This window comes from Peromyscus californicus, unplaced genomic scaffold (genome assembly GCF_007827085.1).
Source record: "Peromyscus californicus insignis strain IS unplaced genomic scaffold, ASM782708v3 Scaffold_24__1_contigs__length_46423439, whole genome shotgun sequence".
Classification (NCBI taxonomy): domain Eukaryota; kingdom Metazoa; phylum Chordata; class Mammalia; order Rodentia; family Cricetidae; genus Peromyscus; species Peromyscus californicus.
The window spans coordinates 43904391-43918586 of NW_026294535.1; positions in this window are offsets into that span (position 1 = coordinate 43904391).

Sequence of the window (14196 nt, forward strand, 5' to 3'; positions counted from 1 at the left end):
ACATGCAGGCAGAACATTGTATACATAATAAATAAATAAATCAAAAAAAAAAAAACAGCACCATATAAACCAGGCACAGTGGTATATTGGTGAAATTATTAAGGTCACTCCATGTAGTTAAAAGGGAGGTTTATTTTGTGGGGTAACTTACAAATGAAGGGATAGGTAGGTTGCAGGGTCTGGGAAAGGTGTAGCGCAGTCCGGCGGTGTTCTCTGGAGAACTCTGCTCGGTCTACGTCCAGCGTCCAGGGTCCAGGAACCAAGAGAGCCGGTGCATCTGGATCTCAGGTCTTCAGGGTCCTCCCTTGGCCCCGCCTTGTAGGCGTGACAGTTACCGAAGCCTCGATGGGGGTTGGAACTTCCAGATCAAGGCTGGAATGACTACCCACTACAGTGGCACACACCTGTAAACCCAGTGCCAAGGAAGAGGAGGCTAGAGGATAAGAGGACAGAGTCAGAGATTCAAGGGCATCCTCGGCTTTGTGGAGACAAACCCTAGATCAGCCTGAGACCCTGTCTCAGGAGGAGGTGGAGCAGCAGCAGCTTGGACTGGAAATGGAGTTATCGACACAAATGAATCACACGTGAATTCTTCTGTCAGTCACAGCCTTCCAGAATCTGCCCTCAGCCACAGGGTTGACATCTGCTATCTGTCAACCAGATATCAGTCTTTGCTGTCTCCTGACTACAAATGTGTTTTCATTTTTATTAACTTTGCATTGCAAAAAAAATGATGATGCTTAATTATTTAAAACTTAGAGTATAAGGAGGTAAAAAGTAAACTTGTCACGTTACAAACTCCCCCTTTTGGGGCCCCGCCCTCAGGAAAACCACTACAAGCATTCCTTGGAAGTGTATTCAGGGAAGTCTGTTTGTATACGATGGTATACAATTATAAGTGATAGCCTTTAAAATGACAGGGGAGCCAGCATATATATTGTTCCGGAACTCGGCTTTCTTCAACTTAGCTCGTCTTGATCTCTTTCCACACTGTCCGTACACATCCAGACCATGTTTCATATTAGTATCTAGAATCTCCTTGATGGCTGGGTGCTCCGTTTGTCCCGGTGTGTGAACTGCTGAGGCTGGCTCCATCAGATGAGAGAATGCTTATTTCTACCCGAGTCTATAATTACTCTCTCTGTTCCCCCAGCTCCTCAGAAAAGCTTGGCTGTTATTCCTGGGCTGAGCCTCTTTGGGCTATTCAAAACTTGTACTCAAAAACCAGGTGCGGTGGCAGAAGCCTGTTGTCCAAGAACCCAGGAAACAGAGGCAGGAGGATCACAAGTTTCAGGATGGTCTGGAACACATGGGGTTTTCCACACCAGCCTGGGCTACAAGGTCAAACCCCACCTTAAACAGAACAAACCTCAACTGTACTCACCATGGCCTCAGAACCTAGAGTTTAGCACTTAATTTCATGGATTCTTTGTCTACCACCAGACCATAAACTCCTTGAGAGCAGAGACTATGTCCTCACCTCTTTGAACGTCATCCCCACCCCCACCCCCTGCCACACACCCATCCTGCATACCAGCGTCCCATTCCCAGCCCCTGCTCTTGACTGGTGAGGAACCCCGGGATGCCTGCTGGGTAAGGAAGAAGGATGTGCCTGTAAGCCTCTTCTCCCTGTGGTTTTCCTACAACGCTTATTAATCACTTTCTCTCAGTCTTCTCTTCCCTGCCTCCACTTACCTTCTTCAGACAGCCCACCTTCAAATGCGAGTTGAATTATAATCTAATTTATAACCTAAACGGGGAAAATCAAGAATTTTCTGAAGTTCATGACAAGGATGCCAAGAATAGTGATAGGATGCCAAGTTGTTTCGGGAGAGGATATCCTCCTTCAACAAATTATTAACCATCCAGCTTTCTTTTTTTTTTTTTTGTCTGAGTATAACAGGGCCTGGGATAGGGCATTAGGGAGGCAGAGGTGGAAGAATCAGGCCACGGGCTACCACCACCTAGTGGTCAATTCAGGAAGTGTAAGTGGGAAGGAGTGTGAAAGGTCTAGAAGGAGGAAAAAAAAGAAAGAACAAACATTTATTGAGCAATCGGGGAGCAGGCCACTGAAACAGACTATGAAAGCAAAGAGCGGTGGCGTACACCTTTCATCCCAGCACTCAGGAGGCAGATCTCTGTGAGTTCGAGGCCAGCCTGGTCCACAGAGTTCCAGGACAGCCAGGGCTATATAGTGAGACTCTGTCTCAACAAAACAAAACAAACAAACAAACAACAAAAAAAACCCAGAATGGATATCCCACTTAAGTCTCTTAGCCGCCACTTTGTGGCATAGGTGTTCTATACAGTTTATAGACTGGGAAATAGAGACTCGGAGATTCAGGAATCTGTTCCAAGTGTCTATGCAGATTGGAGACTAAACATTTCTTCTGTATCCCAGCATGATGGCAGTCCCCTAGGGTCAAAAGTTAAAACCATGTAGACCCCCCTTTCCAGAAGTTTACAGGTCAATGGGGATTGCTCAGTAAGGTAACTGATGATTATAACCCAGACCTTTTACGTCTGTGATGGAGGTTTGCAGAGAGGGAATCAGGGAAGGATGTGATTTCTGGCCAAGGGGTCAAGAAAAAACAAGGCTAATGGTGTTAGTTGATGTTGCAGGAGAGGGAGGGAGATGACAAGCAACACGGACAGGAAGAAGGTGCTGTAGGCTGGAGACAGGCAAAGACATACAGGAAATGTAAACATCACAAGACTGAAACTACGGTATAGTTTAAGATCGAGGGGGCTGGGCCGGGCGGTGGTGGCGCACACCTTTAACCCCAGCACTCGGGAGGCAGAGGCAGGCAGATCTCTGTGTTCAAGGCCAGCCTGGGCTACAGAGCGAGTTCCAGGACAGCAAGAGCTAAACAGAGCAACCCTGTTTTCAAAAACAAAATAAATAAATAAAGACAGGGGGAGCTGAGTGGGGAAATATTGAATAAAGTATTGTTGGAGGCTTTTGTTCTTTTTTGCCCCCCCCCCCCCCCCCCGCCACCCATAGCTTGACTTCTTTCTAGCCAGCTTTACTTATCGTAAATTTCCTGTCTACCCTTTGCCTCTGGGCTCTTCCTGTTCTCTTACTTGTATAAATCTTACTCTTACTCCGTGGCTGGCTGTGCGGCTGGGTGGCTGGGTGGCTGGGTGGCTGGGTGGCTGGGTGGCTGGCCCCTGGAGTCCTCCTCCTTCTCTGACTTCCTGATCTCTTCCCTTCTCCCAGATTTCTCCTCCTATAAATTCTCTATGCCTGCCAGCCCCGCCCATCCTTTTTCCTGCCTTGCTATTGGCCAGTTCTTTATTAGACCATCAGGTGTTTTAGACAGGCACAGTCACACAGCTTCACAGAGTTAAACAAATTCAATATAAACGAAAGTAACAAACCTCAAAATATCCTACTACAATAAAGTATTAGGAAGGCAAATCACAAAGAATGAATTTAGCAATGCAAAGGACTTTATTTTCTTTAAAACTGAATTAAGGGAACCAGGTGAGAGACACTAAAAGAGGTGGGACCAGCCGAGTGGTGGTCTTTCATCCCAGCACTGGGGAGGTAAAGGCAGGAGGAGGATCTCTGTGAGTTCGAGGTCAGCCTGGTCTACAAATCGAGTTCCAGGACAGCCAGGGTTGTTGCATGGAGAAAGCCTGTCTCAAAAAAAAAAAAAAGAGGGGGGGGGGTGAGAACAAAAATACTAATGACTGTCCGGACAGTGGTAGTGGTGCCACTCTGGGTAACAACAGCCCTGGCTGTCCTAGAACTCACTGTGTAGCCCAGGCTGGCCTCGAACTCACAGAGATCTCCCTGCATCTGCCTCCCCAGTGCTGGGATTAAAGGTATGTGCCACCACCACCCATCTTGGACCATTTTATTTTTAAAATAAAAATTCTATATTACTTGTCGATTATAGTTTTGTACATTTTGGTCTCGGGATTGTTTTTCATTTTATTGATTTATTATGCAGCTGTCCTCCCTCTAAATCTTTCACTATAATAAAATCAGATAATGATGCCATCTCTTCTCAGTTCTTTAGTGTTTACGAACCCTGCCCTGAGTTCCCTGCTCCCTGCCCGGTGGTGTCCTTCTGCAGTCTGCCCCAATGCCGGCCAGACAGAGCGCTCATCCTTAAACTCCTCCTTCCCATTGATCCGGGACATCACTTGGCTCTGGAATCTGTCTGGGACCATAGTACTGGAGGCTTCTCTGCTGAAGATGGTGTTACTGAAACTCCGAGTCTCAGAAATGATGCAGGACTGGTTCAATGTGGCCCCTCTCCAGTCTGTCCTTTGGGTACTGTCACCTCTCACCGGATTCTACGCTTCTTGTAAAGGTTTTTTGGGTTTTGTTTTGGTTTTGTTTTGGTTTTGGTTTTTTGTTTGTTTTTCGAGACAGGGTTTCTCTGTGTAGTTTTGGTGCCTGTCCTGGAACTTGTTCTGTAGACCAGGCTGGCCTCGAACTCACAGAGATCCGCCTGGCTCTGCCTCCCAAGTGCTGGGATTAAAGGCGTGAGCCACCACCGCCCTGTTTGTAAAGGTATTTTGATTCATATTTTGTTAGTTAATTTTCTGTTTCTGTGAAGGGGTGAAAGGTGAGACTTCCCACTGTGCCAACCTGCTGACATCACCCCAAAGCATTTTTTTCTCTTCTTCTTCTCTTCCTCTTCCCTTTCTTTCAACAAAGATGTCCTGATGCCTCACCTCGTACCACATGCAAAAACTAACACAAGGCAATTGTAGCTTTATAATAACTAAAATCATAAAGCCTTTCGGTGAAGACAAAATATCTGTCATCTCAGGCAAAAACAACTTTTCTTAACCTGTGGAAGCCATAGAGGGGAAAAGGGACAAACGGACACGCAAACCGAAGCTCTGTTCACCAGAAGATATTTAAAAAATGAATAAGGGCGGCCGACAGGGGTCAGCCAGTAAAATCGCCTGCCGTCAAGCCCGATGACTGAGTCTGGTTCTTGGAACCCAGATAGTAGAAGAGAACCAAGTCCAGCAAGTTGACCTCTGACTTCCATACATGGGCCTCCAGGGCGCTCACGTGTGCACACACAGCAAATAAAAATGAAAAAAAAACTTAAAAGAAAATAGGCTCCCCCCTGCCATATAGCCTCCCTGGATCTGTGGGTTGCAGACTGATTGTTCTTTGCTTTATATCTAGAATCCACTTATGAGTGAGTACATACCATGTTTGTCCTTCTGAGTCTGGGTTACCTCACTCAGGGTGATATTTTCTAGTTCCATCCATTTGCCTGCAAATTTCATGATGTCATCATTGTTTTTCTCTGCTGAGTAGTACTCCATTGTGTATATGTACCACATTTTCTTTATCCATTCTTCAGTTGAGGGGCATCTAGGTTGTTTCCAGGTTCTGGCTGTTACGAATAGTGCTGCTATGAACATAGCTGAGCATGTATCCTTGTGGTATGATTGAGCATTCCTTGGGTATATACCCAAGAGTGGTATGGCTGGGTCTTGAGGTAGATTGATTCCCAATTTTCTGAGAAACCGCCATACTGATTTCCATGGCGGTTGTACAAGTTTGCACTCCCACCGGCGGTGGAGGAGGAGTGTTCCCTTTGCTCTGCATCCTCTCCAGGGGGGACCCTAGGATGACTGTGGCTTATAATAAGTTTTGGTTTTACTCAATTACTGGGCAAGCCTCAGTGAAACATTTCACTATTCTCTCTTTTTTTTTTTTTTTTTTTTTTTTTGGTTTTTCGAGACAGGGTTTCTCTGTGTAGCTTTGCGCCTGTCCTGGAACTCACTTGGTAGCCCAGGCTGGCCTCGAACTCACAGAGATCTGCCTGGCTCTGCCTCCCGAGTACTGGGATTAAAGGCGTGAGCCACCACCGCCCGGCGAAACATTTCACTATTAAGGTAAGAATTTGTACTGTATCAAGCTGATAATAGAAAAATAAATAAATAAAAATGAAAAAAGAAAAGAAAATAGGCAAACAAAACATTGGTCTAAAGATGGACAGGTGTGTGTGGGATATATTAGAAATTTCTACAATATGGTGATAACCCCAATGGCTAAAAAGCACACGAAAAGTGTTAAACAACTTTTGTCATCAAGATGAGGCGGAGTATGGTGGCACATGCCTTTAGTCCCACTCGCCACTAGGGAGACAGGAGCAACTGAATCTCTGTGATTTCGGCCAGCCTGGTCTACAGAGTGAGTTCCAGGGCAGCCAGGATACACAGTGAGACTCTATTCTTTTAAAAATAAAAAAGTGTGGGGTTGGGGATTTAGCTCAGTGGTAGAGTGCTTGCTTGCCTAGCAAGTGCAAGGCCCTGGGTTTGGTCCTCAGCTCTGGGAAAAAAAGAAAGAAAAAAGAAAAATAAAGAAGTGCAAATTAGGAGCTGAGTGGAGTGGGTCACACCTCTGTCCCCACCACTTGGGAAGATGAGGCAGGAAGGTTGGTTTGTTGGCTTTGTTCTTGCTGTCTCTGTGTACCCCGCTGTCCTGAAGCTCGCTCTGTAGCCCAGGCTGGCCTCCAACTCGGAGATCTGCTGCCTCTGCCTCCCGAGTGCCGGAGTTAAAGGTGTGCGCCGCCCAGTTTAAGATTGCCTTGTTTCCGTGTCCAGCCTAGGTTACATATTCTATCAGTTGTGGGGCCACAGAGTAAGATTTTTTCAAACAAATAGTGAAAATTAGTTGAGTAGGTTCCTTGGTGAGAATGTAAATTCCATATGAATTTGGAGCAATTTTTATTTATTTATTTTTATTATTGGGTTTATTTTTCTTTTTTTTTTTTTTTTTTTTGGTTTTTTGAGACAGGGCTTCTCTGTGTAGCTCTGGGGGGTGTCCTGGAACTCATTCTGTAGACCAAGTTAGCCTTGAACTCACAGAGATCTACCTGCCTCCACCTCCCAAACGCTGGGATCAAAGGTGTATGCCACTATATCCAGCTCAGCAATATTTATTTATTTATTTATTTATTTATTTATTTATTTATTTATTTATTTATTTTTGTTTTTCAAGACAGGGTTTCTTTGGTAGCCTTGGCTGTCCTAGAATTGGCTCTGTAAAATATGCTGGCCTCTACATCCTGAGTATTGGGATTACTGGGATTATAGTGTACTCTACCACTGTCTGGTGGCAATTTTTATTTTCAAGATTTATTTTTATTTTATGTGTATCTATGCACCATTTATGTGCATGCGTTGCCCATGGAGGTCAGAGACTCTAGGCCTATAGGCTGGAGATGGGTGCCCCAACGTTGCAGAGGAACATTAGGTGACTGTCCAGGCTGCCAGCTGTCTCTGTCGATTCTTGCAATTTTCAGAAGTTGCTCGCTTGCACTTTCTGTTTACTTAGATAATATTACATCCTTCTGGGGTCTTTGATGGAGCTGAAGACTAGATAGTTATAGTTTTCCTTAGTTATGATAAAAGATAAATTAGGGGCTGGAGAGATGGCTCAGAGGTTAAGAACACTGGCTGTTCTTCCAGAGGTCCTGAGTTCAATTCCCAGCAACCACATGGTGGCTCACAACCATCTGTAATGAGATCTGGCGCCCTCTTCTGGCCTGCAGGGATACATGCAAACAGAACACAGTATACATAATAAATAAATAATCTTTAAAAAAAAAAAGATAAATTAGATATAGAACTTTAGATTCACAAATATAGGATAGATGATAGAATATTTTCTTTAATTTTACCAAATACAAGTAGACTAGATATTATAACTGTGATTCTTGCTTGGTAACCTCTTCATTATATATAATTTTATTATGCTAAAGTTTAAACCTTCCTGGGTTTTTTTTTTGTTTGGTTTTTTTTTTTTGTTTTGTTTTTTTGGTTTTTCGAGGCAGGGTTTCTCTGTGTAGCTTTGCGTCTTTCCTGGAACTCACTCTGTAGCCCAGGCTGGCCTTGAACTCATAGAGATCACCTGCCTCTGCCTCCAGAGATCCACCTGGCTCTTCCTCCTGAGTGCTGGGATTAAAGGCATGCGCCACCACTGCCCAGCTAAACCTTCCTTTTTGATTAGACAGAAAAGGGGAAGAGCTGTGGGATGTCTTTCTGTATGCTGTGAGTATACGTCGCTCTCATCGGTTGATAAATAAAGCTGTTTGGCCAATGGAGAGGCAGAATAAGCTTAGGCGGGACATTCAAACTGAAAACAGAGAGGAAGAAGGGTGGAGTCACGGCAGATGCTGGGAGCCGCTGCCAGGAGAAGCAAGACGTGAGAGAACAGGTAATGCCAGGAAGCCATGGGGCAAAACATAGATTAATAGGAATGGGTTGAATTAAGTTATAAGAACTAGTTAATAATGAGCCTGAGCCATAGGTCACACAGTCTGTAATTAATATAAGCCTCTGAGAGGTTGTTTTGTAAGTGGCTGGGAGAGCTTGGGTGGGAGAGATTTGTCTGGACTGTGGGGTTAGGCGGGACCAGAGAAACCTGCAGCTACAAGTGGATGAACTGACTCACAGCTGTAATCCCAGCACTCAGGAGGCTGAGGCAGAGGATTGCCTGTAGGCCCCGGGCCAGAATCCTGCCTAAAAATTAAAAACAAAATAAAACAAAGGGAGCTGAAGAGATGGCTCAGCTGTTAAATGTTTGCCACACAAGCATGAAGACTTGAGTTTGGATCCCAGAACTCACATAAAAGTGGGGCGCATGCCTGTAACCCCAGTGCTGGAGGGAGAGAGACAGAGAGAGAGATCATTGGAGCTTGCTGGCCACACCCTGTCTCCAAATAGAAGATGGAAAGGGGTCGAGGGAGACAGCTGATGCTGACTTCCAGCCCCCATGGGCCCACGCACTTAGGTACACATACGCACTCAGGAAAACAAACAAGTCTGTCTTTATAACGGAATGCTGCCGGACAATAAAAATGAGCTAACTCTGAATGCACGCAAGTCATGCATGAATCTCAAAACACACCGAATAAAAGATATCAGACATATCCTCTGTGCAGCTTGTGTATCTGAATTCTAATCATTCAGACTGTTGGCTCCCTTGGATGGGGAAAGAGCAACGATTTACAAGGGCCTCCTGCATGTTAGGTAAGGACTCTGCCACTAAACTGTACCTCATGATTTACGTCTTAGTAGGACTTTGTGTCTCATAACCACATTTAAGTGCAGAAATTTGAATCCATGTGACTTGGCTCCAAAGGCCACTGTGAACCAGTCAACACATCATATAATGTCATGCATCAACATATCACATTCATGTATGAATTAGATCTCACAAGAAATGTAGAGCATTCGAAGAGATAGAAGAACAAGAAGGAGAGACTCCGGGGAGAGCCAGATGGCTCACTGTGTAAAGGCATCTGATGCCCAATTTTAGGATCTGCATTCTACTCCTAGGAAAGAGTGAATCTTTCCTGGGAGGAAAGAAGAGAATCTCAAAAGTTGTCTTCTGACCTAACATATATGCCATGGTACACATCTGTTTCTCTCCCAACATACATACACACACTAAACAAATAAAATCTAAAAAAATTAAAATTGGCTGGGTGTGGTGGTACACACCTTTGATCCCAGCACTCAGGAGGAAGAGCCAGGTGGATCTCCGTGAGTTCGAGGCCAGCCTGGTCTACATGGTGAGTTCCAGGACAGCCAGAGCAACACAGTGAGACCCTGTCTTTTAAAAAAACAAAAACAAACAAACAAACAAACAAAAAATCAAAAACAGAATAAGATGGGCAGTGGTGGTGCATGACTTTAATCTTAGCACTTGGGAGGCAGAGGCAAGTAGATGGATCTCTGTGAGTTTGAGGCCAGCCTGGTCTACAGAATGAGTTTCAGGATAGCCAGGGCTACACAGAGAAACCCTGTCTTGAAAAAAAAAGAAAAAAAAAAAACTCAGAACAAAACAAAAATTTTAAAAAATCTAATTAAAGATATTATCAGAGATTTGAAAAAAGGAGTGATAGTAAAAGCCAGCTTGTAAGCTCATCTTAAAGCGTCTTGGCTAGGCTGTAGGTCAGTGATGGAGCACTTGTCTTAAATGCTCAGAGCCCTACGTTTAGTCCCCAGCACTAGAGAGTGGGGATGGGGTGCTGGTTTGAATGAGAATGGCCCCATAGACTCATCTCTGAATGTTTGGTTGATGGAACTGTCTGGGAAGAAGCAGGAGCTGTGACCTTGTTAAAGGAGGTGTATGGCTTGGGGTGGACAGTGAGTGTTCAAAAGCCTGTGCTGTTCCCAGTTGGCTCTCTCTGCCTTGTGGTTGTGTCTCAGGATGTGAGCTCCAGGGCCGTGCTTGCTCATATGCAGCCATGATCCCACCGTGATGGTCATGGGCTCACCTTCTAAAACCGTAAGCCCCCAACAAACTCTTTTTCTGTAAGTTGCCTTGGTCATGATGTCTCTCTACTAAGAGCTGGTTATCAGGAGTGCATCGTTGCTGTAACACACCTGACCTTGCTGGTTTGGGGGAGGAATTTGGAAGACTTTGGGACTTGGGACTAGAAAAGTGGTTTAACACTGGAAGCAGGGCCTACTTGGGCTATCTTTGTCAGAGTTTGGAAGACGGTAGTGCTGAGGGCTGTGTGGACTGTGGAGGCCCAGCGCAAGAGGTTTCAGAGGGGAACAGTAGCAGTAACTGGGCGAGAGACGGTTCTTGTGATGTGTGAGCAAAGCAGGTGGCTACTTTCTGCTCTTTTCCTAAGGATCTGCCTGAGGCTAAATTGTAATGTTTTGGACTAATTTCCTTGGCAGAGGAGATATAAAGACAGCCTAATATTGACTCTGTTGCTTAGTTATTAGTGACCACTCTTATACAAGTTTACAGCAAGAAAGAGAAAGCGGGCCAAGAAGAAGTACAAAAATGTACAGTCTGAGGAGAAGAAGAGCACCAGAAAAATTTAATGTTGGAGCGATGATTTGTGGTGAAGGAGGTAAGGAGAAACGGAATAATGGGAGTGGTGTCCTTAGTGTAAGACCCCACCCAGCTAATCTTGCAACTGGTGAAGGGAAAAGGCCTAAGGAATGATCTGTTCCTGAAGAGAAACAACAAATCCAAGCTTAATCAAATGTAATTCAAGGAGGGGCTAAGTGCCATCCCAGGCAGGCAGCTGTACTGGTTCCGTGGTTCTGGTTTTCGTGGCATGAAGGATACAGGAGAGAAGGGGCTGTAGAATCCTCCTCCACAGTTAAGAAAGCTGCCGTGGCCAGGCATGCCGTAGGGGTGTTCCTGCATTGAGGGCTGGAGAGGCCATTTTATGAAACTGTGAAAGAAAAGCCAGGATTACATTGGAGACTCCAAGTTGTTAGAGATGCCAGAGCCATGGGATACCTGCCAAGGAGAGCTGCAGACGGGGTGGAACCAGCCCAAGGGAAAGAAGTGTGTTGGAGTCAGCAAAGACAGAAGGGCAGGGCCATCAGACGTGGAGCTACAGGATTTGGAGTTTGCCCTGCTGGGTTTTGGTCTTGCTTTGGTCCAGTATTTCCTCACTGTGCTCCCGTTCCTCCCTCTTGGAACAGTAGAGTATATTCTGAGCCACTGTATGTCAGAAGAATGTGATCGGCTTTTTTTAGTTTCATTTTACAGAGATTTACAGTTAAGAGATTGCATGACTCTCAGAAGAGACTTTGAACTTTTAAACAGTGTTGAGACTGGGAAAGACTATGGGAACTTTTGAAGTTTAACTAAATGCATTTTGCATTATGATATGGCCATAAGCCTATGGGGGCCAGGGAGTAAAACATGAACAGGTTATGACTAGCTGTAAATAGAACAGTTAGACTTGGGTGTAGAACTAAGGCAAGTCATAACTAACTGTTGATACCCCAGAAGCCTTATTGAGACCAAGAAGGGGCTCATGGTCTTTTGTTCTGTTTTTTTTTTTTTTTTTTTTTTTTTTTTTTTTTTTTTGGTTTTTCGAGACAGGGTTTCTCTGTGTAGCTTTGCGCCTTTCCTGGAACTCACTTGGTAGCCCAGGCTGGCCTCGAACTCACAGAGATCTGCCTGGCTCTGCCTCCCGAGTGCTGGGATTAAAGGCGTGCGCCACCACCGCCCGGCTCTGTTTTGTTTTTTGTTTTTTGTTTTTTGTTTTTTGTTTTTTGTTTTTTTTTTTTTCGAGACAGGGTTTCTCTGTGTAGCTTTGCGCCTTTCCTGGAACTCGCTTTGGAGACCAGGCTGGCCTCGAACTCACAGAGATCCGCCTGGCTCTGCCTCCCGAGTGCTGGGATTAAAGGCGTGCGCCACCACCGCCCGGCTCTGTTTTGTTTTTGAGACAGGGTTTCTCTGTTTAGCTTTGGAGCCGGTCCTGGAATTCACTCTGTAGACCAGGCTGGCCTTGAACTCACAGAGATCCACTGGCTCTGCCTCCCCAGTGCTGGGATTAAGGGCGTGCACCACTGCCGCCCGGCAGCTCATGGTCATTCTTTACACCTAGAATAGCATATGTGACATGGGCCAGAACACTGTCATTGGATTGGGGGGTGCAGTAGGCAGGTGGGATTGTGGGGTGCAGTAGGCAGGTGGAATTGTGGGGTGCAGTAGGCAGGTGGGATTGGGGGGTACAGTAGGCAGGTGGGATTGTGGGGTGCAGTAGGCTGGTGGGATTGGGGGGTGCAGTAGGCAGGTGGCCGTGTAAAGAGGCGCAGAAGGGAAGATGTCAAATGGGGAAACGTTCGTGAGGCTCTTGGCTGCTCTGGGAAAACGAGAAAGGCAAGGCGCTAATTAGAGGGCTGGAATTTCCTTGTAGAGGCTCAGTCTTGACCACAGCTGGCTCTATCCAGAGCTGCTTGGCTTTGCCCACCCACCAGGACTGACTGCTCCTTGTGAAGGTCTGCTGGCCACAATAAGTCACAGCCCGGGGGTTCTTTACGGAGCCCTGAGCTCAGCTGACCCCACCATTGCTCACATCCTGTCGTCCTTGGCAGGCCTGGATGGGTGTCCACCCTTCCACTCTAAGCCCAGTACTTCCTCTTCCTAACCACAGGGCACCCCTTCCCATCCCCTTTCTTGTGCAAAGCCCTGGCTCTGCTTGTCTGAAACCTGGTGCTTCTCTGAGTACACGCTTCCTTTAGTGAGAGCTCAGTTCTTCCAAGAGCACAAGACTGGTGGTTGTGGGAACATGGAGAGGGGGTTACTGTGGGCTCTGTGTTTCCTCTGCCATCTGTAGCTCCATCGGGGTTCAGTTAGGGGTGTATTTAGTAACCTGTAACAGAGCCACGTGGGATTAGAGCAGACTGAATAATGAAGATTGTGGGTAAGGTAACTGGGCGCTCGCTCAGCCTGAAGACCTGAGTTCTAGCCTCAGACCCACAGGGTGAAAGAAGAGAACTGACTCCCACAGTTGTTCCCTGACCTCTGTGTCTGCCTGTGTGCACATACACAGACACACACACACACATGCACACATACATACACACATACACACTCCCATGCACACACACACACACATATACACATACATACACAGGCACACATACATATACAGACACACAGACACACACTCCCATGCACACACACACATATATACATATACACATACATACACAGGCACACATACATATACAGACACACACACACACACACACACACACACACACACACACACACACACACAATGTTAATATAAAAAGCAAAGAGTTCTGGGTCAAGTCCAGGCTTGTTAACTCATCAAGGGTTGTTTACCCTTTCACACTGACGCGTTATCCTCAATGACTGGCAAGATGTTTCATCGCTCCATGTTTGCCGATTTCCCTGTTGTGGGCATGGCACCGAAGATGGGCAACATCTTTCCCAGGGAGTTTTCTAATTGTCCAGGCTCGGGTTACCGACTAGAGGAATGTAAACACCTTGATTGGCTAGACCAATTAGATGCATCCCGAGAGCACCTGGGAGGAGAATGCCTATAAAAATCTGGACTTTGCTAACAAGAGAGAAGGGTTTGGCTTCTGAGTAGGCACCATTAGTGATTGCCTGAGAAATTTATGACTGTGAGTCCCTGCTGGGAGCTCCCATGACACCTTGTCCTCATCAGAACTGCAGCCTTGGTTATCTTGTGCTATCACTGTCTGCTGACTAGTCTGAGTCCTCTTGGGTGGAGCCTAGACACTCAACAGATGTTTGAACTCACTGGATGTAGGTGCTGGAGGGCTGAATTGGATTGAGGGCCAATTGACTTTGTTTCTCTAGAGGTGGGGACTTTGAACGTGACTCTATGCTGAGAATATAGAACTATAATAATGAAAAAGCCAAACGTTGGTGACTAGGGG